Source organism: Condylura cristata, unplaced genomic scaffold, assembly GCF_000260355.1.
Source record: "Condylura cristata isolate star-nosed mole 26May11 unplaced genomic scaffold, ConCri1.0 scaffold00010, whole genome shotgun sequence".
Classification (NCBI taxonomy): domain Eukaryota; kingdom Metazoa; phylum Chordata; class Mammalia; order Eulipotyphla; family Talpidae; genus Condylura; species Condylura cristata.
This window is the reverse complement of record NW_004567111.1, coordinates 19,106,345-19,129,219: the sequence shown is the minus strand read 5'-3', so window position 1 is coordinate 19,129,219 and position 22,875 is coordinate 19,106,345.

Genomic DNA, 22,875 nt, shown 5'->3' with positions numbered 1-22,875 from the left:
CAGCATTTCTGAAGTATGGCATGTTAGAAATAAAATTGCTAATCAAGGCATATGTAGTTTACCACTTCAGTAATAATCAAATTGCTTTCTGGAAAGATTTTGCCAAACTGGGTGCCTAATAAATTGTTGCTATTTGACTTGATGAAAAATTATTTCAACATTTCTATTTGCATTTTTTTGGGTAACATGTATTTACCAGATAAATAAAACTGACTTGTTATTATTTTCTCAATTTCTACTAATCATTTTATATTGATTCCAGCAAGCTTTATGTATGATTGTTGTTAGTCCTCTGTTTGCCTATATATTTAGCCTTTGTACAATTTTTCTCAGTTTTCAATTATTTCTGCTAATTAATGATTTTGAACTAATTTAAAAATTAAAACTCCATTCCATCAAGAATATCTATTTCTTCTGTTGTTTTCCAGTTTCTATTTCATATATTTTTGTACTAGCAGTCTATCTTGCTGTAAAAAATATATATATATCTCAAAACTTTGTGAACTAAGGCAACACAATATTATCAGAATCTTACATTGAAGTTTTGGACAGAGTTGGATTCCTTCTAAAGTCTCTAGGGAAAAATAAATTTCCTTTCCCTGTTCAGCTTCTAAGGCTGTCTGCATTGCTGGTTCATCTCACTCTCTTCTTCCATCTATTTAAGTCTAGTAATGTGGCATCTTCAAATATTCCTCACACACACACACACACACACACACACACTCACACACACACACAGCTCTGCCTTTCTTTATCACATCTCCTGTCTATATCTCTGATGCTCACCCTTCTGCATTATAAAAACCCTTTTGATTATATAGAGTCCACCCAGGTAATCCAGAATCACCTTCCCTTCTCAACATCCTTCATTTAATCCATCTGCAAAGGCCCTGTGGCTATCTAAAGTAACATATTAACAGTCTTCAAGAAGTAGAACCCGGGCATCCTTAGGGTCAATACTCTGTCCATCATGAATCAAACGAACAAAAGCTCATAAACATCACTGATCATATCCCTTCTATTACACTGTAATTTTTATAACTAAAAAAGTCTAGGCTTTATATCAGTACAGTGTGTCATTTATTTAAACCTCATAAAACAAATTTTCTCTCTTGTATTTCTAGGGATCTTCATTTTTTGTGTCTTCCATTTAACCAGTAATTTTGCTGAAGTCGCACACATTACAGAAAGGAAAGAAAATGAAGAAAAGAATGACTTTTAATCCTCTGGTCAGCGCCTTCTTGCCTCCTACCCATTGTACTTCTCAGTTAAGTTTCTCTGGGGACCAGTCTGTATTCGGTAACACAAACTCATCTCACTCTACAGCCCATTAGAATCAAGCTTTGTGATCTCACATCTTCTCTCACTGAATTTTTAGTGTTCTTCAGTCTCCATTTTTATTCTTCATCCTCAATGTTACAACTAAAATGTTTCCCCATAATTCAACTCTTTCTGGTAAAACCCATCCAAAGTTTGCCATCGCCTGAAGGAAGCAATGCAAGCCAAATGTGAGATCACCTGCCCTAAAACACTTAAACCAGTGAGGACCTCTCTAGGTTTCCCCCTGCAACAGCCTAAGTTCTAGTCACCCTGAGCAATTTACAGTTCTGTAGATTCCCATCACCTCCAACCAGTCAGGCCCCTGATCTTTATGTTCCTGTTAGGTGCCTGTGCCCTCTTCAGATCTGCCAGGTCACCATTTTCCAAGATTCAGTGCAACCATGGCCTCCTCTACAGAGTCTTCTCTGATCAGCCTCCCTCTTTCCCAACCTGCACCTCACAGGCCATCCTTATTACTTTCTTTGTTATTCTTTTTAGACTTTAGAGGCTAGAGAGACAGCACCAAGGATTGTTTAGTGTGGCTCTTTCACACTCAAATTGATTAGCTTCTCCACCCTATGGCAATCAAAACACACACACCATTATAGAATCACAACACACAATTTGCCTCATAAATGACTTCTCAAGATGAGTTCCATACTACACTCACTGTCCAGCTGATTCTTCCACCTAAACCCCTTTGTACCTGTCAGGCATTTGGACAAGAAATAGATCCTATAAATATAAATAGGAAAAGGATTGATTACTAGGATGAAGTTCTTACAACATTGCCACGAGGCCTGGAGAAGCAGCCAGGGTGTCTTTGGATCTGTTGGAAGCAAGATCTCTCCGCCACGGGATGGTTGGCAATCAGGATGATTGTCTGTGACCAAGCTGTGGCAGAGACCACAGCTGCCTTGACTCCGACAGTGCAGGTGATAGAGATGGATTTCAGGGTTCACAGCTCTGAGCCTTGTTTACCCGCAGGAGTGCCAGGAAGATGGCATCCCCTACTCCTTCCAAGTCTCAGACAAATGCATCTATTTGACAGAATTCATTTTATACTGAGAACATTAGTCTGGAAACACTTGAATTTTGCTCTCTAGACCTTTGCAACAAAACAGAACATGCAAAGAAGTAGTAATGGATATTTAGAACCAAATGACAACATCAAATTGCCCCTCGCATTTAGTAATTTAAAGTCACACTGCTCTGTGAACATCTATCTGAGCAATTGGAACATTTCCTGCAATTGTTTAGTGTCTGCCTCCCTGCACATGAGCTGAAGGGCCTTTGGGGACTGAGTCAAATTCTTCTGTCACACACAACCAGCAAGTGATACGAGAAACACTAACTGATGTGCACAGAGAACCAGGAAATCTGGCATAAATGTCCCTTCTCACCTCACCATACACCTTTGTGCCATATACTTTAAGATGAACCCACAAAGCAAGAGAAGCAATCAATGTTTTTCAACAACACTGATTTTGGTGTTAGAAAGCTTTGCTTTCATGTCTAGGTTTTCTGTGACCTGGGAAAATGTATCCTCTCTAAATCTCAGTTTCCCAGCCTCACCTTCTTCACAGGGGCTGGTTAGAAACATTGAATAAGGTGGCAGATGAAAATCATGGATGCTGAGCAAGGACTGAATCTCCTCTCCATCCACCCTGGGGAACCACCCTCTGTGGGTCTCTTTGTGCATCTTGGGTGCCTGCAATGGAGCAAGAACACTAAGAACACTTCAAATGAAAGTCACGGCATGAAACAATGACCCAAACTTTTATTCTTCCATAACTGATCATCATAGTGACTTTGTTCCTTTTGAGCATTTTATCTGAATGTTTCAAGGACTTTGCAATCACAAACTATGCCACACAACTGATAACAGAGTAACAGGGGTTGTGTGCTTTGTCACTTTTCTTGTGATCTTCATGAACTAACAACCCAGTGGTGTTTTGCTGTGTTTGTATTCTTCTCCCCTCCATTTTTTTTGGAGGGGGTAAGGGTTAAAAGCTGATTGCTTGTCTGCAAGGGCCTTTTGATAGCTGGGCTGTCATCAAGAAATCTGACCAAAATTACATGTTTATGGGAAGAGAATATTAAAAGTTGGGGAGACAGGTGTGAAATAATAAGATCACTTTTCTTTTGTAACCTGGTATATTTTAGGCATCACTTTGCATTCCATTATTTGTTTAGTTCTTCTCAGATTCCTGAAACTTCAATCTATAGTGCATTAACATGGTGTAGGGAATCACAGACTTCAGTTTTCATTCCTACCTTCACAAGCAATCAACTTTGTTTGGGAATATTTGGGATAATGGAATGTTCTCTGTCCTACGATAGTGATGGTGATGTGACATGTTTAAATTCTACTGTCCATCTACTGACTACAGTTTCCTAACTGAAAACTAACTCTGCTATAAGCTAATTTTTAAAATATTGATGAAATGCCTGCAATATCAGTATTGAGTCCTGTGAGAAATTTCTCCCATCATCCTAATAAATGTAGTGCCATGAATAGTAATGAAGACTAAATACCCTAAGGGTGAACTTCGGTAATCATTTATTCATTTGTTTATTCACACATCTATTCATTTATTCAAGAAGTACTTGCTGAGCACTTACTATTTTCAAGACACTCTACCAGTCACTAGATTTTGCAGTAAGTATCAGAAGAATTTAGTGTAATACACCTTCCAATGCAGCTAAGTGCCCAAAAAATAAACACAATTGGTAAAAGCAACCCTACCTGAGCTGACATAAAGCAATCCAGGTACTCAGCTATCCTCTGCTCAGACTTAAATTTAAGAGGAATTTTAGAATATGTAGAGGAATAAACAGATCACAATGTGTAAGTATTTGTTCTCTAAGGTGAGCTTTTTTTTTTTTTTTTAAAGATGTATTTATTTATGCATACAGAACTAAGGTACAGGCCAGAGGCACAGGGGCGGTGAGAGGCTTCACCAGAGACAGAGCAGGGAACAGAACAGGCAGACTGATGAAGTACACTGCTGAGGGGAGCAGCGGGTGGGTCAGGAGAGGTCTGCCCCACCATGTGGACCTCCAGGGCAGGCGGGGATCAAACTCATGCTGAAGCAGCTTTAGCTTCTTAGTGCTGTGCTTTAACCCACTGCACCACCAGAGGGGGCCCTCTAAGATGAGCTTTTAATAAACAGTAAGTGGCAGAGGGTTTGAGATAATATTCCCTGATAAGTATCTGCAGTGTAATATTTTCTCCTGTGAAATCCAGAGCTATTTGCTTTATGAGTTAACCCAGTTGGGGGTGGGATTGCCCTTCTCTTACAAAAGCTAAGAAGTCTGATAAGTGTTCCAATTCTACTAGAAAGCCACTACACCTCACTCAGAAAGGCTCCTCCATCTCATGAAAAGTAAGCCATATACATTTTTGATATTTAGATAGATATGTATTATCTGCATCCTTTAGAAAAAGTTTATTGTACCAACATCTGAACCGACCACCACAAATTATTTAATATCAGAGCTCTTTCCTCAGTTAGAAAGTGAGTCTACTTGCTATGGATTGAATTACATCCCTACAATTTATATAGTGAAGTCCTAAGCCCTCAGCATGATATTTGGAGATAGGACTTATGGATATAATTGGATTTAGAGGCAGCCAAGAGGACTGAACCACTTCTCGATGTAATTAGGGTGAACCTATCATTGTATAGCTCTCCCCAACCCTCTTTCTTATCTCTCTCTTTATCTCTATCTCCCCCATGTAAGAAGGAAGTGAAGAAGAGGGATCTTACAGAGCTCAAAAATGATCACAATCTGCTCTTAGACTTCGGGTCTCCAGAACCATGAGAAACAAATTTATTTCTGTTGTGTAAGCAACCTATTCTATTGTACTTTGTCATGGCAATCCTAGCAAACTAATAGAGGATGCCTAGGTAAAGACAATAATAAAATAATTTATAATCTCTAAAATATATTGAATGTTTAAAGCATAATGCATCGTCTCACTCATCCTTTACAACATCTCTCTGCATTAAGTATCCCTGTTTCACAAGTATTTACACATCTTTCCCTAAGTCATATAGCTGGTAACAGCAGATATTATTCAGACTCAGGACACTAAAAAGAGACCATAGGCATAGTTCTACTCTACCCACTACAAACTGAGCTTTATTATTGGCTCTGCATTAAGGTCCAACTTTTATAATAAATGCCAGTACCTGAGTGGGATTAGTCTCTATAGAGAGCCTCTAAGTAATATATAAACTATTCCTATCAATAAAAACCACAGTCACGTAATACCCTCAAGAATATTTTAGTCTATAACTTAAAAGGGATTAATGGGATACACTGTCCTTTATCCTTCCCTCTGTTGAATGACTAACATTGCTAATGGTTTTCAGTCAAAATCAACCAACACCACCCAGTAATACAACACATTTGTAATTAAAACAACTTAGATGCATTGCTCATCGTAATAAAGGAGACCACCACCAGGGACATTCAGTAAAAGTATGTGAGAGGGCCCTCCCTGGTGGCAGCAGGTTAAAGCACAGCACTAAGAAGCTAAAGTCACTTCCACATGAGTTCAATTCCCGCCTGCCCCGGAGGAGATCCACATGGTGAGGCAGACCTCTCCTGACCCACCCACTGCTCCCCTCAGCAGTATACTTCGTCGATCTGCCTGTTCTGCTCCCCACTCTGTCTCTGGTGAATCCTCTCACCCTCCGCATCTCTGGCTTGTACCCCAGTTCTGTATGAATAAATAAATAAATCTTAAAAAAAAAAGTATGTGAGAAAGAATTTGTTACAGGATCAGGCGTAGGTTAGGTGAAATTTCAGGAAAAAAATTGATAGTTTCAGGTAGTAGGAAATTCTGTAATTCTAGCATCAGATCTTAGACATGTGGACATGTGGAGTGAGGGTAAAGCTGCTGAGATTAGTAAAGAAATAGTGCACACTCACGTCAGGAGAGGGAATTTTTTTTTTTTTTGTATTTTGTGGTCTGCACTGTGGCCTCGTTTTGCTTGTGTGTGCACAAGACGACAGAGTCATCTCCTTTGGCGTCTCCCTTCACTTAGGTCACAGACTGTCTCTGTGTAAGGCTGGTGCCCTGTGAGATTGTTCTTGTTCAACAGGACAAAACCAAATTCTGGCTGTGACTTTCAGGCCAACTCCTAGCAACTGCAGGAGCTGGTTGAGAGTGCCAAGCTAGTTCCTAGCTGTCAAAAGCTGCTTTCGTCTTTCTCAACTTAAACCTTTTTACCTTTCATAAAATATAGGTCTGGGGAAATGTAGGTTGCAATATAACAATTAGGTAATTAGCACCAAGTTACCTTTCAGGTGGAGTATGCAAGAAACTAATTAGCCTATAATTTTAAAGAAATAGTGTCGTCCTTTTCCTAAAATGAGATCTATGGCTCCCTGAGTCAACAAGCTATGCATTATGTAGCAGCAGCTGTTCTTGCAAAAATAACACAGTCCTTTAGCATTCTTGTTGGCATTAAGATTAAAAAATCATTTTTATTTTATTCAATTTCATTTAAGTGTTTTCTTAGTATCCATCAAAGAAAAGCAGGGGAAAGAGTTCATGGTGACTTGGGAACATTTAGATTTGGGGAAAGGGACTTTCTCAGTGGTAAATATAAGTAACTTGGTCTGGTGGGAAAAGAGTGGGTTTTTGAGTTATCTTTTGTCTTTGTCCAAGCAGCATGTTTTACCACTTCTACCACCTTGAATTTGTTGCTTAAACTTTCTATAAAATAAAGATAATAATTATGCCTGACATTACAAGTTAAAGAAAATTGAGTTGAAATATACAAAAATACTCTGCAATATCTAAAATCACTCTAAATCTTAGGCATTATTGTTATGAGATATATAAGCTCTGCACTGTTAATTAAAATGTAAAATAATTTCTTAGTAATAAGTTTGCAATGTAAGAAATAAACATATTAGGCTACCCTTTAAATTAGGCCTAGCATGTTCCTGAATCCTATAATTCCTCTAAATTTCATGGCAAGTTTATAGATGTTTATCTTGAAAAAGTTAAAAAGATTCTCTGAGAGTCATCTCGTCTACTATCTAGCTGGCTCAAAGCCATTAATGTAAAATGAATGACCTACGGTATCATATTGATTTATTATTTCATCTTATAAAAAATCGTCCAATCCTCAGGACTCTCGGGCCATGCAATTTTCAAAGAAGAATAAATAGTGAGACTAACTGAAAATTAGAGGCATAGAAAAATGGCTAAATTTTGTGAAAGAGGGTTAAATAAATAGTTTAATTGATGTGCATGTATTATCAGAGTTGGAAATAGGCGTGTATTCCTGGTTCTCAAGGTGCAAAATTCTTAAGGAAGGAAAGAAATAACTCAGTGAATGAACAGTAGATTTGGAGAAACAGGTAACAAACAAGGGTCTAAATGGAAGTCAATGGGCTGTATTGAGGAGGCAAAATAGAAAACATGGTCAATAGTGGAGCGTGACACAGAGATTCCACTGGGAAGAGACTGCAGACTGAAACCAAGTTAGCATGTAGAGCTGGCCCAGCCTGTACCCATAAATTCAAGTCCTTGCTGACACCCAGAAAACTGGTACAGAGTTAGAGCTCCTAAGTCATCCAGCCTCCATGCATGTGAGCAGTGCTAACACCAGCTACCCTCCCTACAGAAATGTAGAGAATCTCCTTTGGACAGCAACTAGCATTGATCAGTAGAAACAACCCAGTCAACATGAGCAACATCCATCAGAGCCTCATGACTCTATTTTGTCCCTATCAACATCACTTCTTTGTAAAGTCCGCTTATTCCAAGGAACTCATAATCCCCAGATGCATAAGGGGATGGGAAACACAACATCTGGTGAGATGGTTAAGGATGAGACAGAAACCACACATATCAGCTGCAATTAAACATATACACGACTTGACATCTCCCTCTCCAGTTTAATGTGGAAAAGACAGAACTCCGATTCCCCTCCCAACTACCCTGGAGGATATCAAGACTTCAAGACAACCATTGGACCAAAGAGATTTGCACATCATCTTAGTCATTGTTTATAATGCTTACTGAGTTTTTAGATAAAGAAATCTAGTATTAGCATTTGAAAAGCAGAACACAAGTGAGTAGTCTTTCCATTAGTCTTTGTTGGCTATTCATTTTTTTAATTAGCAGATACACATTTGATTGACTCCAGTGCTGATTCTACCACTTTTTATTGTGCATCAATATGGGTTAGGAAATTAACCTTACTTCACAGTGAGCACTAGGTAATCTATGTCAATAACAGAAATTTCTTTACCCACATAAGCATCAAGAAACCATATACAGACCAACAGCTCGTAGTGTTTCCTGGAAATAGTGTCAGTCAGGAATAGGCATGTGACCCAAGTCGGGTTAATGGGGCATCACAGTCAATTTTGAATAAGAAGAAGAAAGACTTTCCCTTCTGCTAAAGTGGTTGAGAAAGCAGGTAACATCACTGATGACTGACAGTAGTTTTATGGATAATAAAGATCCAACTTTAGTCGAAAGTCTCCACTGTGAGCAACAGATGAAATGGAAAAACTTGAAACTTTTATGACATGCTAAGCTTCTGGATTAACCTAGCTTGATGTCTGTCCTGCCTCTGCTAAGTGACCCTGTGTTCTTTCCCAATGTTTAGTCAGTTGCCGGTGATGCAAATTTTAATACATATGGCTATGATACTAATTTAAGTGAATACTATATTTTATAACTTGAGAGAACAAGATATTTCCACTATATAGAGAACAGTTTTTCACCTGAAAATGTATCCTGTTTTGGCATTCTATCAGGGCAAAAGATTTTCCCTCTGATTAAAAACCACAAAGAATTAGAAGAAATCAGGAAAGGATCAGGGTTAAAACACCTTTCTTGGGTGATAAAAGGGCTAAGTGAAAAAAGACTTTTTCTGAAAACAAAGAGTAAAAGACAATTGGAAATGAAGATCCAACTAGCTTATATTTTAGAAGTTTTAACCAGTTTAGCCATAGCATGAAACCTTAATATTGTATATTTTAGCTGTAATTTTCTTTCTGTAACTTCTATTTTATATTTTCCCTTATCCTAAATAATTTATAGAGTCCTTTTTTGGAAGCTCTAACATCTCTGCTGTTCTATAAGAAAATAAAAGTCCTTCTAAAAGACCTTTTAAGGTATGGAATATATCCTCATTTAAGAGAAAATAAGAGGACTTAAAGAAAAAAGAGAAAAGTCAGGCCACTAGATGCTGACTCCCTTTGGGGTCTCCTCAGGGCTCCTCAGCCCAGGGGTCCCAGGTTTTATTTTACTGATGAGCACAATGTTGCCTGTACCATGGTGTCAATGTGGCCAAAGTGGATCACAAATGGACCAAATTCAGCTTCTGAATGGCTGAAGTGGTCATCTTGGTGACAGATGCATTGGCTCTATGTGGTGTTCCCTGGCCCCTGGAAGGCCTAAGTTGCTGTCCAGGGTGCTAATTTTAAGTATCCAGAACCATCAACACCCAGTCTTCAGTGTGGACCTTTTCACTTCTTCTCACATGTAGCACGCAGCTTGGCATCAGAAATTTCTCTAAATTGGTACCAACACACCACCTATGGATGCTAAGGCCCATCCATTTTAGAGGGCCTCACAGATTCTTGTTTCAACAGAAAATCAATATATGGAAAGTATTTCATGTATCAGCACAATCAGCAGTGCACAAAAGAAGAGACTCATAAAGTAAGCATTTTTCTGCTATTTGGAGTAAGCATAAGCTAAGGCAATTTTTTCCTGCAAATGCTCAACAAAAGAAAATACAAGCTTAGTGTATTCACTGACTGACACAGAACTATTTAATTGCCCATGTTGGGGGGAGCAATTTTAATCTATATATGTATATATGTATATGTATCAGGTTTACTTACTGTAAAAGCTATCCTCTTTCATTAGGAAAACAACAAGTTTCCTGAAATAAAATCAGCCTACGAAACAAAATACAATACAAATTCTGAACAATTAATGTTTTTTAACTTGATTGAGCTTTTCTGCATGTCTCCAAGCAATTGCACACATTATCAATTACTTCTTGTGCAATTTTAATTCACAATGACAAAACTAGTTTTGAATTCTAAACAGATATAAACATGAGTTTATTGCCCTGCATTTGCAATTTGTTTGAAATCCAAATATGTACTTTATTTGGGATTTTTAAAATGATACCATGGTATAAAATATTCATTCTTTGCCCTCAAGTTTTAGTCTACGGTTATATTTTATGCTATTGAAGTTAGAAATCACTCAAGAGAGACACTGTGGCTCTTTCTTTTGACTATCTCAGCTACAGACTGCACTCTAACATTATCAATATTATATAATATTTTTTAGTTCTCTAGAAACATAAATCCAAAATATCAAAAGGGTGTTTCTTAGCTATGCAACACATTCTACTCCTTTGTTTAAAAATGGAAAGCTAATTTTTGGAATAGGAAAATGGAGTGATGGTGGATATACATTTCTAGTTATTGCTGTTTTCTTTATTGCTCCGAATTTGGTTCATAAAGCAATTAAAATAAGGGACATGAAGCAGCCCACTTTCAGCACAGCAAGCAGCTGTAGGATCTCACTAAGCAACTTGCAGTAGCCTTACTGTGCAATAAGAAATACATTTCTGAAATCGGTGCCTCTGGGTCACACATACAGTATAGTACAACTGAGTCCAATGGGCTACATTACCTATGGTGGGCAGGTAAAGCACAAAGAGGTTGAGGATCTGAAAGAGATTAGTAAACAGAGACCTCTTGTTTACATCCTAATGCGGTTCAAGGAGATCCTGTTCTTAATTGAACAAATTATTCACATAATTGTCAGACATTTGTGGTTACAGGCAATTCTGTTCACATAAAATGCAAACGAATGTTATTCAGATGCCTGATTTTCTGATTTATTAACATTGTTAAATGGTCTATGAATAGTGGACGTGGCAGTTCATACTCCTCTTATTTCTAAGGTCATTATACGCCTGCTAACAAATCAAGCCAACAGAGTCATTGGTGCCATCTCCTTCTCAAAAAAGACAGGCTTGATGCACGCATCCTCGCCCAGCTAGTGAGATCTGAGAGCATACTGTGCTGGGAAGTGAGGGTGATCGGAGCAAAAGGCAGATGCTGAAACTGCTACTCTGTGACAGTCCACAGGAGAAGGACTGACATAAACTAGGCAACTGTACATTCTTTCTCTGTAATGATATATTGTTAACTTCACAGTCAAATGGACCTGGAGCACAAACCAGAATCAAATCTCAAATGCTTATCATTTATGTGCTTTGGGGCAAGTCACTTAATTTATTTGAGCCCTACTTATCTTATTAAAAAAAAAAGTAATGCCTGCATGGCAGAGATTTTTAGGATTGAAATAATCTAGTAAAATACTAAGGAAAGTGGTCAAATAATGGGAGTTTTTTTTTTTTCCAAATAACAAAGATGAAGATGATGATGACAATATTAATAGGGAAGGAAGCTAAGTTGAAAGTCTTTAAAGGGCCCTCCCTGGTGGCACAACAGGTTAAAGCACAGCAGTGTGCAGCTAGCTGCTGTCTCCTCAGCTCTAGTTGGATCCCTGGTCACGGAGGGTGACCCACATGGTGCGGCAGACCTCTCCTGTCTCTCCTGCTGCGCCCATCAGCAATGGATTTCACTCAATCTGCCTGTTCTACTCCCCATTCTGTCTCTGGTAAATCTTCTCACCACGCCTGCACCTCTGATTTGTACCCAGTTTTGCATGCATAAATAAATCAATATTTAAAAACAAACAAAAAAAGTTTTTAAAGCTTGAGTGGACTACATATGACTTGAACGAAGTCAGAAATATCCTGCCGCTAACCATCAATGCAAACAGATCCCGTCTTGAAGCCTGTCTCTTAAGACTTCACACCTTTAAATTAAAACCTTCTGTCTTGTTAAAAGACAAAGGCAGAGAAGAAAGAATATGCCTGGATATCTTCAGTCACTAAGGAATTGGATGGATTATTAATTATAACCAAAGTAGAGGACTCACTTGACAAGGTTTCCATTTGTGGGCAGGAGAAAGGGAAGGTCCAGAGTATGGACATTGTGATCACACCTCTGTGGGACGCACCCAGTCAGAAGCATGGAGCGCCAGTGCATGTCGGTGGGCAGGGGGAAGAGGGAGGAGAGATGATGGCATATGAGAGGATGGGATTAAAAAAAAAAGACTGACAATACCCACTGTTCTAAATACCTTGCATGCTTATCTCATGTGACTTACCAAGAACTTATTTGGTAAATACTATTTATACTTCCAGTTTAATCACTGAGAAATGTGAAACAAAGAGACGTCAAATAAATTTGTCAAGGTGCATGGGCAAAGGCAAAATTCACACTCTGGCATCCTGTTTCCAGGGCGCCCTCTTCATCACTATTCTACAGTTTCACTCTTCTTAGTCCCATGACTGACTTGCATGTTGCATTATGACATTCAGCGAACATATAGGTAGTATTCTTGTAAGAAACAGAATACATTGTGAGAGAGTGACATTTGTTATGAGGGAGTGCTCACATAGTTACGGAAGATAAGAGTTCTCATAATTGTCACCTGCAAAACAAAGGCCCGGGATAGCCAGAGCTATAGCTCTCGTCTAAAACCCAAAGCCTGAGAGCCAAGGGAGCCAGTGAGGTCAGTTGCAGATAAGACAAAGGCCTGAGAAGCAAGAGCACTGATCATCTGTGGCAGGAGAGGATGGAGGGCCAGTCTGACCAGGGAGCAAACTCATCCTTTCTTTACTGTTGGGTGCTACTTAGGCATTCAGCTGATTGGTGTGGTCCACCCACAATGGTGAGGCAAAATTCTTCACTCGGTCTGCCATCTCAAATGCTGATATATTCTTGAAATTTTCTCACAGGCTTACCTAAAAATGTTCGGCCAGCTCTGGGTGTTCCTTTAGCCCAATGAAGTAGACACAGTGAACCATCAACACCAAGAGTCTTGAAGTTCTTTTTTCTATCTAAGCCACCCTCTGAGTCAATAAGACTCAGTTTTACATCTGGGATCTCATGAGGGTACGCCACAGGAGTCGTCAGTACAAATAAGACCAGGAGATTCTGTGTGTTAATATTTTTAGGGAAGAAGTGTGAAGAGAGCATAAGATATGCTGACACGCAGCTGAGGCATTTTGGAAGCTCTTTATAAGGAAGGACAGTTGCTTACCTTTGAGCACAGCTGTTAGAGAGTAGTTTAGAGTGCTTTTTTGAGACAAGATCAGACATCAGTACTTAACTTTACAGAAACAGATGAAGCAGGGACATCAGAGTTACTGTCGGCCAGTAAGTTCAGCCTTCCTGCTTGGATTTGACTTTAGAACTCCAAATTTTGCAAGCATTCTATGAGGCATGAATCTGAAGACATGGGCAGGGGTGGAGGAAGAGCATGTGAAACTTCTTGGCTAAAAGCAGAGTTAGCTGAGGAACATCTTGTGTGTGGGGACAATCTTTTCCCCCTGCTATAAAATAGCTCTTAGGGGGCTTTTCTGAGTTTATAGTAAAATGAATTCTCTTACACCCCCACCCCTGGAGACCAATATGTTCTTTATTGTTTCTGACTTTAGCTTAGAAGAATTTATAAGTCTTACCACTAATAGCTTCCTTCCCTTTATAATAAGTTCAACTGGCGGAGTTAGGATGTTACCTCCCTCTTGAGGAGGACTAGTGAAGAAGACAGGAACAAAGAGTGAGAGAAGCCTTGTGCTTCCCCAGAGACCAATGTTGTCATTTAATTTTCATCAGTGTTATGACTGTGTAGAAGGGTACAAAATTAAGAAAAAGAGTGAGGAAGCTGGCACTCCTAAATTAGTGCCAGAACTATTGAAACATCAAAGCTGTAATATACCCCCAGGAGTGAACTTCAGGTGACAGTGTAAAAGAAGACATACTGAGGAGCATTTTTTTCTTCATAGTCACAAAGTCTGAGCCTCTTTCTCCATAGTTATATTTTTATGTGTTTTAACAGCTTGTAATGGCTTCATATAAAAAAAAATAAAATTATGATCATGTGGCTATATATAATCTAAACCCAGTTCTTAATCATCCCCTATCACTCTATCTTATCCAAGAGGGGCAAAATAAAAGCTGAAGTTGTCATACAAGTTAAAGAGAAAGAGGATTTTTATGGAATTAGTCTTTATGGAAATATTTTTTATTGTCGCAAAAATGCTTCCAGCCACTGGAACATACAAAGGAATACAGAGACATAAAAGCACCGAGGTGTCTAAAGGAAATCTTCTTGTAGGAAAATCTGCCTGTAACTCCGTAGATCTATTTCTCTCAATGTGGTAAGAATCAAGTCCCTTGGAATCAAGCTTTCAGTGCATTGGAAGGTTGTTGAGGTGTACAGTTTTGAACTCCTGGGAAGATTTCCTGAAGATTTTACATCAAAAACCCCATCCTAGCAAATATCTGAACTTTGGCGAAATGTGTTGCTGTTCCAAACCTGCTTTTACATGCCTGGGAAATAAATATCCCACCTCTGCCAATATTTCCTTTAAAGCAAGAGTGAAAGGGTTCAAAGGTCCAGTTGTGCCCTCTGCAGTTAGCAGTATGGCAGCGTGGGGTGGGGAGGGTGTGGAGGGGTATTCCAATAAATTCTTTATTCTAAGACCTCTACGAGACTAGAAACTATACATGCCACATTGCCAAGAATATTCCAGGTATAACATATTTGGTACTTTTGTCCACAAATAGGCACAGTGATCAGATCGTGTGGGCTTTTCAAGTGGGAAATGAAGTTACCAGATATCCAGATTTCTATGCTCTACCCCTTCAATTTCTCTCCATATATTATCCTTAACAGTTTCTCTTTTTATTATTCTAATAGTTTCCTTTTATTGACAAATAGCCAACTCAACTTATAAAATAGACTATGTGTAAAGTAACCATAGTGAAGCAATCAAGAGACATAAAATATCAGATGTTTTCCATCAGAGAAATATGATCTGTTTTCCACCTGTACAACATAAACCCTGGGACACTCCAGGGAAATCAGAATGACTCACAGGTGATCAAACCATGATGCTGTGTGTTTATGTCTGTTAGGTTGGTTGAGTGGAAGAGAGGAGGGCATACTTATTCAGTTAAAGGACAAGTCAGTTTCTTAAAAGAATTGCAAAGAAAAAGATGGTGCATTGAGCCTTTTTAGAGAACACAATAGCTTATTGTGACTTTATCAAAATAAAAAGAATGTAACTCAAGTTAGAACCCCCCAGGAATCTGCTCTGGCATCTAAGTGTCTACACAGATGTCCATGAAGGTAGTAAGCAAGTGTTTTTCATGTCAGGTTCTTTCCTGACTCTTCAAGTCTCCAGATACTTAGAACCAGACTACGCCGCTATTAAACCTCCTGTCTGCTGAAGGCTCTTGCCAAGACTGTGTCACCACCCAATTTGAGAAATAATATTCTCTGTTCAAGATAAAGTATCTACCTGTTTGAACTCACTGGAACTTTATTTATGTTCCTAAATCCTACCTTCTAAGTTCAAGAAAGACTTGATCTGATCATAAAAGGGGACAGAATATTTCCCATAGCCTAAGGAATTGCCTCCTTACCTCTAGCTTACCATTATACTAACCCACCTAAGCATGTGTGCATGAAAAGAAAATTCCAGAATGAAGATGTAAAATACAATCACAGACATAACTTTTGGCAAGGTTATAGCCATTTGTAATTCATCAGATTGCAGAGTAGAGGGAAGGAGAAGAAACAGCCATCTGGCTTCTAACCTGTTCTATCTTTACTGTCTCTCTCAAAGTTCACAGGTATTTTGATGAATGCATTCTGTGACTTTTCATGTGGTTTGATGCATGTCCTAAATAAAAGTCATGAGTTTAGGAAATAAATGCTCCCCACTTCCAAGGAAAACATCTTCTTCTAGTCCTCATAACTGGCTGATAGGATTTCGAAAGGTGTCTGCCCATCTCTGAGAGTCTCTTGGTTTCCGGAGGTAATGGCAATGCGAAGACCCTGGAACTTGATAATGAACTTCAGTTCTGACTAGTGTCATCATCCAAACTGTGATGCCTTAATGGAAAGAAGCCTGCTAGTGAAGAGCCAGTCAGTCAAACACGCTTTGACCTCATAAAATACGTTTGTTTGAGGGTCAATAAACTATATTCAATCTATCTGTTCTAATTTGTTCTTTCCTTCTTTCCTTTCTAATGTCTGTTCTAATTTTCATTTCCTTGTTCTAATTTTTTCATCCTTTCTTGCATTGGCCCTCTAGCCTAACCATTTACCTAAAATACCCCAAATATTCTTACCTTTATTCTTTCCACAAATTTACTTTTGTTCTAGAATTCCTTCTGACTATGTGAGAGAAGTTATAGGAACAGACTTTCTAGGGTGACTGAAGTGGTGCCTGGTCCAGACGGTTGGAAAGAAGGTGGTGCCATTAAGTAAATGAAATGTAGACACAGAGTTCACAGATTTGGTAGGGGAGGGTATGGGGACCTAATGAACTTGGGAGGTTGCTGTCTTTAAAGTTCCTAAAAAGCATCTCAGAAGAGAGATCTTTGTAGCAAATAATTCTGGCAGAAGTTGAGATTGGTGATTTCTGCCTGAGAAGCATTAAAACAAAGCAGCAATAGATGAAGCAATTTTCAAAGGAATGATAGCAGAGTTAGAAAATCAATAAGAAGAATAAGGACAGTGTTTTGGTGAATATATGAAAACAGGTCATTTAAAAAAAAACAGTGCAGTAAAATCCACAAAAAAAGAAGGCAGACAAGCAGCAGAACCAGGGTTCTTTATGGCTGTAGAAATGAAGGGAGATTCAAAGGAAAGGATCAAATATCAAGTAAGGTCAAGTTGCTAGTCAACAGGAGAATGGGGAAAATCATTAGATATGATAATTAGGAAATCAAGTAAGCCTTCCCTGGGAGGTATACTATTTAATTCAGAAGCACACTGCCTGGCTTTGTCCCCTGCTGAATCTACTAGCTGTGTGACCTTGAACAGATTCTGTTCTCTATCTAAGCATCTACCACCTATAGAATGGAGCCAGTAATTGTACTTCAGGGAGTTAACATCAGGATCACCCAAGATCACATATTTTCATGAGTTGTTCAGCTCTACGTGAAAATTTGTTGACGGTGTTAATGTTAAGATCTCAAAGAATTAGGTAAAAATACACATATGGCACAATACATTCATATTACTCTTTGAAGAATTATGAAGGAGAAAAATGAGATTTATCCTAGAAGGAAGGTAAATGAAGAGACATTTTTTGAGATGATATTGGTTTTTGAGATGATATTTTTGAGATGATATTTTACATAATTCAGAGATACAGGGTTAGAGCTATACCTCTATATCTCTGAGGTGACATTGGTTTTTGAGGTGACATTTCTGAAATGATATTTTATGCGATTCAGAGGAGAGATACAGTTACACCTCGGTAGACATATTCTAGCTCACCACATCCACCATTAAAGCACCCATAGAAGAGAAGAAGGTCAAAATCATGTCTAGTTACAACAAAAATTCTGTCAGTAATAACATGTGTTAGGCCTCTGGTTGGGAACATTCAGCATCTATACCTGTAGGCACCTGGAACTGGGTATGGCAATAGCTGGAAGGTCCTCGAGAGGAATCAGCAGTAACAGCACAAACAACTTCGGAACTGTACTTCTCCAAAAAACAATTCTTCACTCTCCTGGAGTAGCATTAACCCCCCCCCCCGACCCTGCTCTGGGGCACTATTTTTTGGACTCCCTCTTCTGAGTCCCTGAACCTCCCTGGAGGGCACAAATAAACTCCACTTATCTTCACACCTAATACTTTCCCACTATGTTTCTTCGTGTCCAATCTTTCAACATGGAAGCAAACATCCTTATAGGTATTCCTCTCTCCTATTTTTTTTAAACATGGAGTCAAGCCTATCTGTCAAATTTGCTTATGTTACATTTTTATTTCTGCTAACTGCGTGATTATGTAACATGGTAAATCAAGTGTCAAGTTTAATCTTAATTGTCTCTAATTTGGCTTCAAGAAGTAAATGTTGCAATAAAATTACTATATATAAAAGAAGTTCCCTTTCTAAAGTGGAATTACAGAATAATTAAGCTAAAACAACACATGTCATTAAGTCAGAACAAAGTGTGCTTCCCCAAATAATTTTGTCTTAACTCTGGCCATCAATCATCTCATAATTAGTAAAGAAAATGGTTCTTCTCTTTAATTATGTAAATCTTTACATTGTTGAATAAAAAGTGGGGGAATTGGAGATTTATTTTAAGAAATATAAAGCACTTAAAATTTAAAACTGACTGATTTTTAATAATCCCTGCATTTTGGAATTAGTCCACTGACACAATATTTTGTTGTCTTCTTACTCCACACTTTACAAAGCTCCTATTCACATCAAAAGTATGATCAAGACCCTGACCTTGTCCATGAACGTTCTCTTTGTCATTATGATTACAACTGGTGGAACTTAACTAGCCACCTGTTAGCGATTATTTTACTAAACAGTGTTTCTGGACTTTCATAAAGTCTTTTAAGTAAAATTTGGTTGAAATTTTTAAAATTCATTAAATTTTGAGGCCAAAATATTACGATAACAGAGATTTTCAATGTTTAAGTTTATTAATGACATGTTTGGAACATAAAACAGCCAGGATTTTCACAAGCAAGTTACCAACTGAGCCCATGTTTCGGAGCAGAGATCCCAAAGATGCTCTGGGAGCCTCAGAGGGGATTTGCCCATGTGTCTAGGTCACATTCCACCACTTACACTCCCATGGAATAAATATCAGCTTCACTATGGTACTGTTACATGATACTTTGACTCTTCAAGTATTTATGCCACAACGTAAGAACTTAGGTAAATTGAGCCATGAACAAATCTGCTCTTTTAGAACTACCGTTATAAGGGAGATAAAATTTGTCTAAGGCTCTAATCCCTGTTTTCAAGTATTCAAGCGTAACTTGGGGAGAAAGACAAATGAATATAGAGTGACTATTTATTTGCAAAGTATCAAGCGTGGGAAATTGTCCACAGTGCAGTCTGAGCGGGAGGAAAGCTCAACAGGGAGAAGCTGAAATGAACACCAGCCTGCCTGGGAAGATGATGAGGAGGAGGTGGAGGACTCCCAGGGTAGGAAAACTGCATTCAAGGAAAGTCCCCGCAATCAATTCCCCTCCAGAATGGGCAGACACAGGAGCTTGGGAAGACCCCCAGCAACTAGCTCAAGTCCACAACTTCCTTTAGCTAGAATATCATCCTATCTTTATCCTTTTTTAATTTTTTTATTTATTTATGCATATAAGAACTGGGGGCTGTAGGCCAGAAGAGTGTTAGTGGGTGGAAGGGAGAGGATTCACCAGAGACAGAATGGGGAGCAGAACAGGCAGATCTACATACACTGCTGAGGGGAGCAGTGGGTGAGACAGGAGAGGTCTGCTGAGCCATGTGGGACAGCTCCCTGGCCAGGGGTCAAATTCATGTCACTATGGCTTGTGATAGCTTGATAGCACAGGGAGGCCTGGATACCTTTCTCTTTTTATCTAAAATAATGGAGTTTATTTATAGCTTGATATTTTGTATCATTTTATAACTCTGCTAGATTTATAAATTACAAAGAATTTCCTCCTATGAGCAACCTAATTATGGGACTAAAATAATAAAAATGAACCTTAAAAAATGTGTACCCTGGCCCTCCTTGGTGGTACAAAAGGTTAAAGTGCAGCACTGCAAGCTGGTCTCAGCCACTTCAGCATGAGTTTGATCCCAGCCCCAGAGGTGACCCACATGGCACGGCAGACCTTTCCTGCCTCACCTGCTGCTCACCTCAGCAGCAGTGTTCTTTGTTACCCTGCCTGTCCTGCTCCCCACTCTGTCTCTGGTGAATCCTCTCACCACCTCTGCTTCTCTGGCCTGTATCCCAGTTCTGTATGCATAAATAAATAAATCTTTTTAAAAATTAGTATCCTTAGAAATTCATGTTCTTCTGTATGGTTACAGAATATTTTCCAAAAATAGTCACGCTGAAGATTTCATTCCCCCCAGATGTATGCTGTGCACACACCAACCCCTGTGTGCCCTCAAAGAAAAGCTCCTTCCCAGTTTCCCTGATGTTGCCACTGCTGGTGTGGGGAACAGCACTGATTCTTTGGCTATGTGTAATGATCTAAGACCTGAAAGGGATATCTTCGCTGAAAAATTATTGTGAGCCCACTCACTCAAGGATGTTTAAATCTGTTGATAAACTGACTTTCATGAATAGAGATGAATACCCAATTTCAGGAAATTTTAATAAATAACACTGGTTTGAATTAGCTGGAACATCAGTGCACATGAGCACACACATGAAAACCCTGCTGCCCAGCATCATTGCCAAACTTGCTCTTTGGTGTGGTGTGGTAGTGGTGTGTGTGTGGGGGGTCAACCTGATCATGCTCCCCAGCTTTGTGAAGCATGGACATGGCTGTACAGAATCCACCCTGCTCAAACTTATGGCCCCTAACCATATAAATAAACATACCAAGGATCTTGAAGGACACTTTACAAACTATGTTCTATTCTCTAGCAAGGACCAAGGCTGACCCAAGCCCAGCTATTATTTCTGGCTTCTGGCTATTGCAATTTTCTCTCTAGCCTTTCATCCTATGACCCAAATGGTGAGTCAGTAAAAATCCCACAAATGTACGCTTGAATATATATTGCCAAATACAGTGAAAAATATTGAACTGAAAGGAAATCAGAATATTGACTAAATTAATGTGCTTCCCATAGTAAGCTGTTGTACAACAGTAGTCGTTTTTAGAAGGTAAGAGGGAAAGGGGGAATGTTGATTAAAATTCTGTTCCATGATGCAGAACAGACACTAATAACTTAGCAGAAAAGTTTTCAATCATGCCCAGGTAACTCAAATTCTTTTAAATAAATATGCATGTTAACCATGTTACTCTTTTATCTTAATAATAGTACCCAGGAAATTAATCAAAAAGCACAAAAAGTTTGAAATATGCCATGAATTCTAGATTTCTGGCTAAATTTATTAATATGACACATTACCAGAGTATAGCAAATAATAGTATATACTTGATATTACTTACTCAAGAAAACATTTTACATGGGTATTATTGTGTTGTACTAAATTCATCAGTAGTTGAAGGGGTTGAAATGCCTCATGGTCACTATATATGTGTCAGAAAATTCTATCCCATTATTACCAAATCTCTAGTATTTTTATTATCCTTGCACTATAGATCAGACATGCCTGGATTTTCATGACAATGAAGATGATAAAATTGACTGCTGTATAATATTTAAGGTGTTGCTTCAATATTTTAAAGAAATACATTTTCGCTAATGTCTTTCCTCTGTCAAAATCCTGACTATATGGAATTTAACTATTCTACTAACAGAGAAGTTAAAATTTGGACAATATCTACAGGAGGTCTATAGAAGAGAAAATAATTTATGTAACTAAAGTCAATCCTTACTATATATAGGAGCCATAATCACTATGATCTTTCCATGGCCATGTTGGATGATTAAAATATCTATCAGTGAGGTTTCTCATCAATGACATCAATATGCAGCATCTACTAAAGAGAAAATCATCCACAGAGGGAATAAAGATAAGTCCTTGACTATGAATTGTCTGAAAAAATGAGAATACAAAATAATTGTGACATCATTGCACAACAAAAACAACAGAAGCTGAGTGTTATTTCAGTCATTCTAGCTTGGTTCTTCCTTGGAATGATCAGCCTCATACTTGATATCTTCAAGGCAGATGCCAAATTCTGAAAATGGAACCATTAAATTAGACACTTGCTTAGATCTCCCATAGTTCGAAAATGGCAGTGCACTTAGAAAAATAGTCAGAAAAATATGGACAAGCTCACTTCTGGCTGGTGTTGCATAGCTCTGATATTAACTGTGAAGGAGCGTCAGAGCAGGGATCAGGCACTTCACCCTGACCACAGGACCAGTACCAGGACAGAGCAGGTCAGGTTAAGTTTAACCACCTACAACAGTGGGCTCAGGACCTGGCTGGCTTACTGCGGTCAGGTGAGGGGACTCTAGGAGCAGATTCTGGGATCTAGAGCAAAACTTCCTGCTGGTGAGTCAGCGATCCTTAAGCCTAATTTGACCATAGGCAAGCTTCATCCAGGTGTTGAAACCAGGCTTAACATAGAGAGGGGCACAAGGGACACACAAAATGTAAAGAAAATTTTCAGAAACTACAGCCAAGCAGTTCTTATGAGGTGGTTTCCTTAGCATTATATCCATTGCATAAGTTACTGGTACGTAATTTTAAAGTGAACATAAACAAAAAGCTAAATCCTATTTTACAGCAAGCTTATAACTTTCACTTTCTATTTAAACAGTCACACTGGAGTCTTCTTATTAAGTCAAGAGACAGTGAATCATTCAAGGAAAATAGTGACTTAGGAATTATATAAAGGATCTAAAAAAATAGGCATGTATATATTCTTTTTCCAAGTGCAAATCCCCAAGAGGCTGAGAATAGGAATATCAGGTTCAATTCAAGGATTCTGTACTAATATGA